This window comes from Artemia franciscana, chromosome 18 (genome assembly GCF_032884065.1).
Source record: "Artemia franciscana chromosome 18, ASM3288406v1, whole genome shotgun sequence".
NCBI classification, from domain to species: Eukaryota; Metazoa; Arthropoda; class Branchiopoda; order Anostraca; family Artemiidae; genus Artemia; species Artemia franciscana.
This window is the reverse complement of record NC_088880.1, coordinates 3,722,706-3,732,881: the sequence shown is the minus strand read 5'-3', so window position 1 is coordinate 3,732,881 and position 10,176 is coordinate 3,722,706. Positions and strand designations below refer to the sequence as shown.

Sequence of the window (10,176 nt, the reverse complement as noted above, 5' to 3'; positions counted from 1 at the left end):
CAATAGATTGTTTTAGCTAATATGGCTTAAATTTCATTCTTTATATAAAGCCATGATACTAGTTTATATAAAGCCCCCCCCCCCCCAACTAGGTGTTGGGTCGGCGCGAAGCACCACCTCAACAAGTAGTTAATTATAAAAACAAATCATTCAATCGTGGCTTAATTTCGAAGTTTTACTGCCTTGAACCTTTTTTTTAGAAGAGTTCAGTATTATTTTCGTGAGTAGGAAGGGGGTTGGTATATTTAACTGTGGAAAGCTATTTTTTACTGATTACTGTCCCTAAATAATCAAAATTAAGCATTTTTAGTGTTCACAGTACCAGAATGTCTAGTGGGTTAAATTAAGGTTTGGTTTTCGCGAAGTCCAATTTCATGTTTCGAACGAGGCTGCAAATGGATCACGTCGCAATATTTTAAAAAAACCAACAAAAATAGGTCCGGTAAGGATATCATGCCCCAGGAGAATTTTATGGTAAAATTTTAGTTAATTGACTTCTTGCTAACTCAGAAAGGGTTTATGATAGGAAAATGAAACTTTCAGGATGAAACTACAGATTAGAGTATGTCTGGGGAAGAGATTTTGAAGCAACTACCTCCACTCATTCTCCATATGTCTATATATATAAAAATAAGTTGTCTGTGTGTGGATCTGTGGATGGATCAGGTGACGTCATGTTTGTCCGCATATGACGTCTGAATTATTTCACACTAATACAAAAGAAGAAAAAAACTAAAAAAGGTAAAAACTACAAAAAAAACTAAAAAGAAAAAAAAACTAAAAAAGCTAAAAAACTAAAAAAACTAAAAAAAGGTAAAAATCTAATAACTAAAAAAAAACTGAAAAAAATAAAAAAAGGCAAAAACTACAAAAAAAATAAAAACTAATAAAAAAACTAAAAAAGCTAAAAAACTAAAAAAACTAAAAAAAACTAAAAAAAGGTAAAAAACTTAAAAAAACTAAAAACTAAAAAAGAAAAAAACTAAAAAAAAGGAAAAAACTGAAAAATAAAAGAGAAAAAGAAAACTAAAAAAATATGAATAAATATATATAAAAATAAGTTGTTTGTGGGTTATGTCTGTCTGTCTGTCTGTCGAGTGACGTCGTGTTTGTCCGCATATGACGTCTGAATTATTTCACACTAATACAAAAGAAGAAAAAAAACTAAAAAAGGTAAAAACTACAAAAAAAACTAAAAAGAAAAAAAACTAAAAAAGCTAAAAAACTAAAAAAAAAACTAAAAAAAGGTAAAAAACTAAAAACTAAAAAAAACTGAAAAAACTAAAAAAAGGCAAAAACTAAAAAAAAACTAAAAACTAATAAAAAAAACTAAAAAAGCTAAAAAACTAAAAAAACTAAAAAGACTAAAAAAGGTTAAAAACAAAAAAAAAACTAAAAACTAAAAAAGAAAAAACTAAAAAAAAGGATAAAACTGAAAAATAAGAGAAAAAGAAAACTAAAAAAAATATTAATAAATATAAAAAAGTAAAAAAATGGTAAAAACTACAAAAAAACTAAAAACTAATAAAAAAACTAAAAAATCTAAAAATCTAAATAAACTAAAAAAGGAAAAAAGAAAAAAGGAAAAAAATAAAGGAGAAAAACAAAACTAAAAAACGAATGTATATACAGACCGGGATAGAAATGACGACCGGGACACAGGGAATATAAATGACGACCGGGACACAGGGACACAACTACAATGGGGACGCCGGGGGGCACAGGGGGATATAAATGACGACCGGGACACCGGGACACAAGGAATATAAATGACGCCCGGGACACTCAAAGAGAAATCACAGACTGGAACACCGGGACACAAATGACGACCGGGACACAGGGAATATAAATGACGACCGGGACACAGGGACATAACTACAAAGGGGACGCCGGGGTGCACAGGGGGATATATAAATGACGATGGCGACTCAGGGAATGGTCGATTAGCAATCACCATCAACAAAGCTCAAGGGCAATCATTAGAATCATGAGGTATAGATCTGAATACAGATTGTTTTCCCATGGACCATTATATGTTGCATGTTCAAGAGTCGGTAAACCTGACAATCTATTTATATGCACAGACAATGGGACAGCAAAGAATGTTGTATATTCGCAAGTTTTACGTAGTTAAAAACATATATATATATATATATATATATATATATATATATATATATATATATATATATATATATATATATATATATATATATATATATATATATATATATATATATATATATATATATATATATATATATATATATATATATATATTTATATATATATATATATATATATATATATATATCTATATTCACAGGTGGGACATAGGGACATAACTACAATGGCGCGTAACTAATATGGCGCGTAACGACTTACGCGCGCGGGGGGGCTTGGGGGGGTGCGAAGCGCCCCCACCAACTAGGTGGGGTGCTGCTAGTGGCTGTTGGGGTGGCGCGAAGCGCCACCCCAACAGCTAGTATATATATATATATTTTCAAATACGTTCTGATGAAAATAATCTATATATATATATATATATATATATATATATATATATAGATTATTTTCATCAGAAGGTATTTGAAAAATAATTTTTAATAAGCCGAAATAGCTCAGATGGGAGAGCGTTAGACTGAAGATCTAAAGGTCCCTGGTTCGATCCCGGGTTTCGGCAAATTTTTTTGCTTCCTTTTGTCTTTAATCAAACTTTGTGATAAGTACCAGATTTGCTAAAATCACATAATAAATAATATCACAGTAGCGAAATAAGTCAAATTTTAAAGAACTGTATAAGAACAATGAAACTTCTATCAGAAAAATTAATAGGAAGCCGATTTCATTTCCAAGAAATAATTTATCAATAAACCAAAATTGTTTTCAACCGAAATTGACAATTTAAGTGAATTTGTTCCAAATTCCATAGTGGCATTTGATCAAAGCTAGAAAATTTGATACACACAATTCTAAACAAACAATTTCTGATAAGACGAAACAACATATATTGGCATTTTTTCTCATTAAGAGCTAGTAAATTCCTTGAATACCAAAATGAAAGACCTTGTAACGTGCATTAAAGATTTCAGAAAATAACTGCTAAGTCCCAGCGACGTCATATGCAATACCCCTCAACACAAAAATACATACAACTTATTTTTATGTATATAGAAGATAGTGTAACAGACATACAACTTATGTAACAGACATACAACTTATTTATATATATATAGATTATTTTCATCAGAACGTATTTGAAAAATAGTTTTTGATAAGCCGAAATAGCTTAGATGGGAGAGCGTTAGACTGAGGGTTTAAAGGCCAAAATGGCTTACAACCAGTTTGCGTCCGAACCAGTTCACGAAACAACATATATTGGCACTTTTTCTCATTGAGAGCTAGTAAAGTCCTTGAGTACCAAAAAGAAAGACCTTGTAACGTGCATTAAAGATTTTAGAAAAGAACTGCTAAGTCCCAGTAAGAGGAAAAAATTACGTTTTAAGTAATTGGTCAGAGCTTGGTTCAAGGTCTGACTTGGCCAGGTTCCACCAGTTGCTCTAAAATCCCTTTTGAAACTTAAAAAGGGCAGTATAACTTCCAATTTCAAGTCAAATGAGCCCCATCTGAAGTTTACACCACCGCTAATTCCCCGGTTTCCAAACACTAAATATCATCTTTAGACAAGTTCAATTCTGAAGACTATGAAACAGCATTTATTTTAATTATTATGTTTAATATATCTATATTATTACGTTTATGAATTTAATTGGGTAGCCATTACAAATAAAATGTCTAATAAATAAAATAATTCCTAATCAAGAAATTCTTGGTAGCAGCTTCTGAAAGCCTTATTAACTAATGAAATTAAAACTCATTGATTACAGAATCTGGCTGGCACAAGTTAAAATTCAGATATATATCACTGTGTGTAGGCTTTTAGAAAAACATAACAAAATCTCCTTTAATTAATAAAATATCAACGAATGGCAGCTCATTATTTTCTTCATACTCAACTGTAAATTTTATATTTTATCCAGTTGCTTTGGTGTTCTCATTGAAGCAACCCTTTTAGCTTCTGTGACCTATAATCTCAATTACGATTGTTGTAGATATTGATATTGTTTTTCTCTAATATCTTGGTTTTGGATTTTATTAACTTTTAGTTTAGTTTATCTTTGTTTTTGTCAGTGTTAGAGACGCCACGTTTCATACAGGAAAAATATCCATGTCATTTGAGTTATTATTTTTTTTTACTAGCCAGGTCAGGGATACACTCAATTGAATAATTCCTTATTTTTAAGCAATTGTGTGTTTTTCAATAATTGTAATAATTCATCAAATAAAAATAATCACAAGGACATCATAATTATCTGTTTCTTGCGATTAATTGCAATAATGATGCTTATTTACTGCACTTACTTATTACAATTACTTACTTATTACTTTAAAAATCAATTTGACAAAGAGTGGGAGAAGAAGCATTGGAGGTTCTACTGGCAGTCATCAAATCAAGAGTACTACAGGTCTGGAAGACCTTCAGGCTTACGGATGGATTAAGATAAGGTAAAGTGGTAGAATCTAAAAAAAAAAAAACGATAAATTTTAATATGCTGGCATTGATTTTGTTTCTGCTTCGACACTTGTTTCCTTGAAACTCCAACTAACCCCTTAACCGAATATACATACTCTATTATCCCAAAACATACCAAAGGCATTGTAGATTCAGGTTCAGGACTTACTTCCAAGCTAATGTACAGACTTATGTGACACTTTGAGTGTATACTCTGGGGAACATACTAAGTAAAGCATGTACAAAATGATTCTTTTTATCCCCTTTAACTGAAATATATTCATCACTGAACTGGAAATTAAGGTACCGGAATTTTAACTTTGATCTTAGATACCCCTATGCCTCTGAAGCCAACTAGGACATTAACAAAGAGATGCCAGTCATCCCTCAAATGGGCTACTGCCATAACGTCTACCCATTGGGGTTGTATAGACGTATACCCAGTGGGAAGGTCCCTCTGATTTGTTTTGTGTAGTGTATTCTTTGGTTTTACCCTTTGCTGCATTCTTATTGGTTGGCACTAAAGGATGGACTTTGGTGTTTGGTCCTCTTTCATTCACACAAGACGAACCATGTATTTCCATCTTCAGGTCCTGGTTCAGTCTCTTACGGGGGAAATAGCTACGCTAAGAAAGGATGCCTCCGATCGAGAAATAAAAATTGGGTAACTGGAAAATGAGTTGGAGGATCAAAAATTAAGCTCTGATCAACTGGAGAATCAGGCACTGTAAAGTGATGTCAAGGACCTCAAATTGAATCTGTTAATTCATAGCATGCCTACTGAGTGGGCGTCTCAAACTTTTGACCTATAATGGGAACCAGTCTCCTGTAGACTTGCTAGAATCAGACTAAAGGGAAACCCTGCAAATGTGTCGATAATTTTTACCTATGGCCTCACCCGTGACGCTAATGAAACGATCAAGGATGTTTTCTTCGGTAAACTGCAGCAGTTGACTTCTTCTATAGCCGCAGGTGATTACTTGATTGTTGCTGGAGACTTCAACGCAAGAGGTGGTCAGTCAGACAGACCACAAGACAAATCCTTGGAAAATTTGGACAGGGTCACAGATGCGAGAATGGGCAGATGATGGAGAATATAGCACAATTACATGACACCCGCAAGATTTACCAGATCCTGAATGAATCCGTTGGTAAGAAAGCTGCTGTCTGAGAAATAGTCAAAAACATATCATGAAAAATCATTAGTTGTCAGAAGGAACACTCAGCAAGATAGAAGGATCACTTTCAGTTCCTTCTAAACTCATCCCCTTCATCTGCTCATGGTGCCTTCCCACTTTTTGTCTCTAAAGAGCCTTACAATATCGAGCTGGATACACCGACCAGAGCCGAAATACTAAAAGCGATCAAGACCCTAAAACACCACAAAGCCCCAAATGAAGACGGTCTCCCCCTGGAACTATACAAACGATGTCCCGAGGTCACTGCTAAACAGCTCCATGGCATTCTCGAAGAAGTGTGGAGGACAGACACTTTTCCAAAAGATTGGAAGACATAAGTCATCCTCTCATTCTATAAGAAAGGAGACAAAACCGAATGCAAAAATTACCGCGGAATAAGTCTCATAGACATTGCAGTACAAATATTCGAAATCATACTCTTGAACCGCTTCAAAGGGGCTAGAGAGGAAAGAACTGATCTTGATGTTCCTGGACTTCATTGCCGCCTTAATTCTGTCACTCGCCAGAAACTTTAAAAGATCCTAGAGAATGATGGAATGCCGCCGAAGTTTGTTGAACCGATGAAGGCAAACTATGACACTTCAGTGAGCCGATTTAGAGTCTATGGCGAAGAAAGCGAAGAATTTCTGGTTGAGTTTGGAATAAAACAAGGGTGAGTCCTCTCTCCGACTCTGTTCAATTATTGCATCGATTGGGTGCTTGAAAGTGCTTTATCGTCTTATCCAGAAGCGCAGATTGGACATAATCTCTCACTGACTGACCTTTATTATGCAGATGATCTTGGTCTCCTGTCAGACCTTGTAGAAGCCCAAATTATACTTGACAGCGTTGTGGCCTGGGCAGACCTGATCACCTTGAAAGTCAGCACAGAGAAAAATAAATTCATGGCTATTAACCACGACACAGGACCATTCCCGCTGACAGCCAAACAAGTTCAGCTAGAAAAAGTCAACCATTTCACATATTAAGTCTCCCATATTTGTACTGACGGATCTTCTGACGCTGATATCCAACAGAGAATAGAGAAAGCGAAGACAGTTTTTGCCTCCCTTTGGAAACCCTTGTGGAATCGCCGTGAAATAGGTGTCCAAGCGAAAGTTAGAATTTACATGGCACAAGTCCACACCGTTCTCCTTTACGGGTGCGAAACATATTTGGTAGAACTACAGCATGAAAATAAACTCAAGATGTTTGAGCATACTTGCCTCCGAAGAATTCTCAGAGTACAGCTACGTGACCATATATCCAACGCGAATATACATTGAATTTGTAATATTCAGAGAGATGTTGTGCTCACTATTAAAGAACGGTGTTTGAAATGGCTGGGCCATATATTACGGAAACCGCCAGTGTACCTGCCTCGCCAAAAACTTCTATTTGAACCTATTAGCTACTGGAAGAAACGCCAAGGAGGACAGAGGAACAACTGGTAGGACCTGGCCAAGTTAGACCTTGAACCAATCGGGGGTTTTATAAATTCGGTCACAGATGGTCAACACAGTTTCTCACTTTTGCAGAGCAGCTGGCAAAAGATCAAACAACGTGGTCCAAGAATGTCTCTAGGATCATCGATGCCGGATGAGATGGAAACGCCTGATTCCCACCACAAGTACAATTATAAGTAACATGAGCCACTAGCATGTCCTTTACAAGAATAAATCTCTTTGCCTGTTACTCCTGTGTTCTCCACAGAGAAATATCAGGGGAATCATCATATTAAGGGAAAGATCAAACTGTATGCTTGGACATCTTAATTCTATTCTAGTTTATGTTGTCTTACATTATTGTTAAGATAATAAAAACCGCTAATATGACTTCGGGCTAAAATATCAACTAGAAATAATTATATTTTTAACTTATGATTTTGATCATCATGAAGTCCTTTTGTTCCAACTGTCAGATTATTAATGCTTATTTTCACAAGTGTCAAAGGCATGATACAAAAGAGGGTTCCAAAAGGACCCACAATTATCTTTCTTTAAACAACCAATGCAACTTGCATAATCCCCATTCATAATTAACTAGATTGACGCCCTTATATAACATTCCTTAGAGAAGCAACTTTCGAGATATGTTTGTTTCACGTTATGTTGTCAATAGATTGTTTTAGCTAATATGGCTTAAATTTCATTCTTTATATAAAGCCATGATACTAGTTTATATAAAGCCCCCCCCCCACTAGGTGTTGGGTCGGCGCAAAGTGCCACCTCAACAAATAGTGAATTATAAAAACAAATCATTCAATCGTGGCTTAATTTCAAAGTTTTACTGCCTTGAACTTTTTTTTAGAAGAGTTCAGTATTATTTTCGTGAGTAGGAAGGGGGTTGGTATATTTAACTAGGGAAAGCTATTTTTTACTGATTACTGTCCCTAAATAATCAAAATTAAGCATTTTTAGCGTTCACAGTACCAGAATGTCTAGTGGGTTAAATTCAGGTTTGGTTTTCGCGAAGTCAAATTTCATGTTTCGCACGAGGCTGCAAATGGATCACGTCGCAATATTTAAAAAAAAAAAAAATAGGTCCGGTAAGGATATCATGCCCCAGGAGAATTTTATGGTAAAATTCTAGTTAATTAACTTCTTGCTAACTCAGAAAGGTTTTATGTTAGGAAAATGAAACTTTCAGGATGAAACTACAGATTAGAGTATGTCTGGGGAAGAGATTTTGAAGCAACTACCTCTCCTCATTCTCCCTTTTGAGGGCCCTGACCTTTGATGACCATAAAAAAATATGTGTGTTATAAAAGTAAAACGTTGCAAAATAGATCTTCTGCTTAATTGAAGTACTACAAATTTTAAAATACCTTCCCGGGACATACTTTAGACTGTAAACTTTTAGACTTTAGACCAAAAATTTTCATTTTAATAACCTAAACCCTTTTCGAGATAGCAAGAAGTCAATTAACTAGAATTTTACCAAATTGAATTCTATGAATGCAACTCTAGCTAGTTTTTGAGGGTAACATTGAACTCTAACCCATTGTAATCCGGGCTATAGCGGTAGCTAGTAATAAGGGTTGCAGCGGTAGCTAGTAATCTAGTAACAGATGATTAAGTCCAATAGTAAGAAACTTTGGTAACCCTTAACACCTAAAAATAGAATCTGATCAAAACAAGCATTATGGTATTTGAACAGCCCTGTCCGAAACTCCTGTATAGGAAGTGTCCCTTGGCTTCTTTTTTTTCTTTTTTTAGTTTTATTTTTCTTCTTTATTTTTCAGACGTCATATGTTCAATTGACATTTGGAAAAATCTGTACGCGCAAAGCATGCTAAATTTCAACAATTTATAATAAACCTCAATTTTTGGGTATCTGTTTTAAGGTTTTCGATTTACTTTAATCTATTGTCAAGATAAATTGAAATGTTTATACAATTCCCAGTTTTTTTCTTTTTTTTTTTTAGTTTTTTAGCCTTTTTGTTTTCTTAGCTTTTTTCGTTTTTTACCTTTTTTTTATTTTTTTTAGGTTTTCCCTTTTTAGGTTTTTTCTTTTCAAAATTTTATTTTTAGTTTTTAGTTTTTTCTTTTTTTTAGTTTGTTTGTTTTTAGTTTTCTTTTTAGTTTTTTACCTTTTTTTCTTTTTTCAGTTTTCTTTTTCTTCAATATTTTTTCAGACGTCATATGCAAACCCTCAACACAAAAATACATACAACTTATTTTATGTATATAGAAGATAGTGTTACAGACATACAACTTATGTAACAGACATACAACTTATTTATAGATCTATATATATAAAAATAAGTTGTTTGTCTGTCTGTCGACTGACGTCAGGTTTGTGTGTCGACTGACGTCATGTTTGTCCACTGACGTCATTATAAGGATTGGGCTGTATCTCGTCATGAAGTTGTTTGTCGTCTGACGTCATGTTTGTCGACTAACGAAACTACAGACCGGGACACCGGGACACAAATGACGTGTTATGTCTGTCATAACGTAATAGAGGCAACAATCTTGACAGGGCCTTTTGAGGGTGAGGCTTTTCTTATTCCACGCATTCTCATGATTCCAATGGATCTGCCTTTTCAACCTAAAAGATTGCAATTCCCAATTTGATTAGCATATTTAGTTTTCAGTCCAGAACCACTATCAAAAATATTAAAATATTTATCAAAAATATTTATGTTGTCTGAGCAATAATTTTTAGTTTTTATTTCAAAATAGAAAATTACCTGACAATTTTAGAATTATATCTATCTATATATATAAAAATAAGTTGTCTGTCTGTGGATCAGGTGAAGTCATGTTTCTGTGTCGACTGGCGTCATGAAGTTAGTTGTCGTCATTTTTGCTATGACGGTGACGTCATTAAAGATATTTAAGACATATATGTTCACGTAGAAATCTATTAATGTTTAAGTTTAAAATGACTGATGAACTTACAATGGCAAAAGCCGATGAA

The 10,176-nt window shown here is 34.1% G+C and overlaps 1 non-coding gene across 1 annotated transcript; it reads left to right on the top strand.

The window, feature by feature from the left end:
- Positions 1-2,610: 2,610 nt before the first annotated feature.
- On the top strand, positions 2,611-2,683 carry Trnaf-gaa (transfer RNA phenylalanine (anticodon GAA)). The gene has a single exon. It is a non-coding gene; the product is annotated as a tRNA-Phe (tRNA).
- Positions 2,684-10,176: the final 7,493 nt, after the last annotated feature.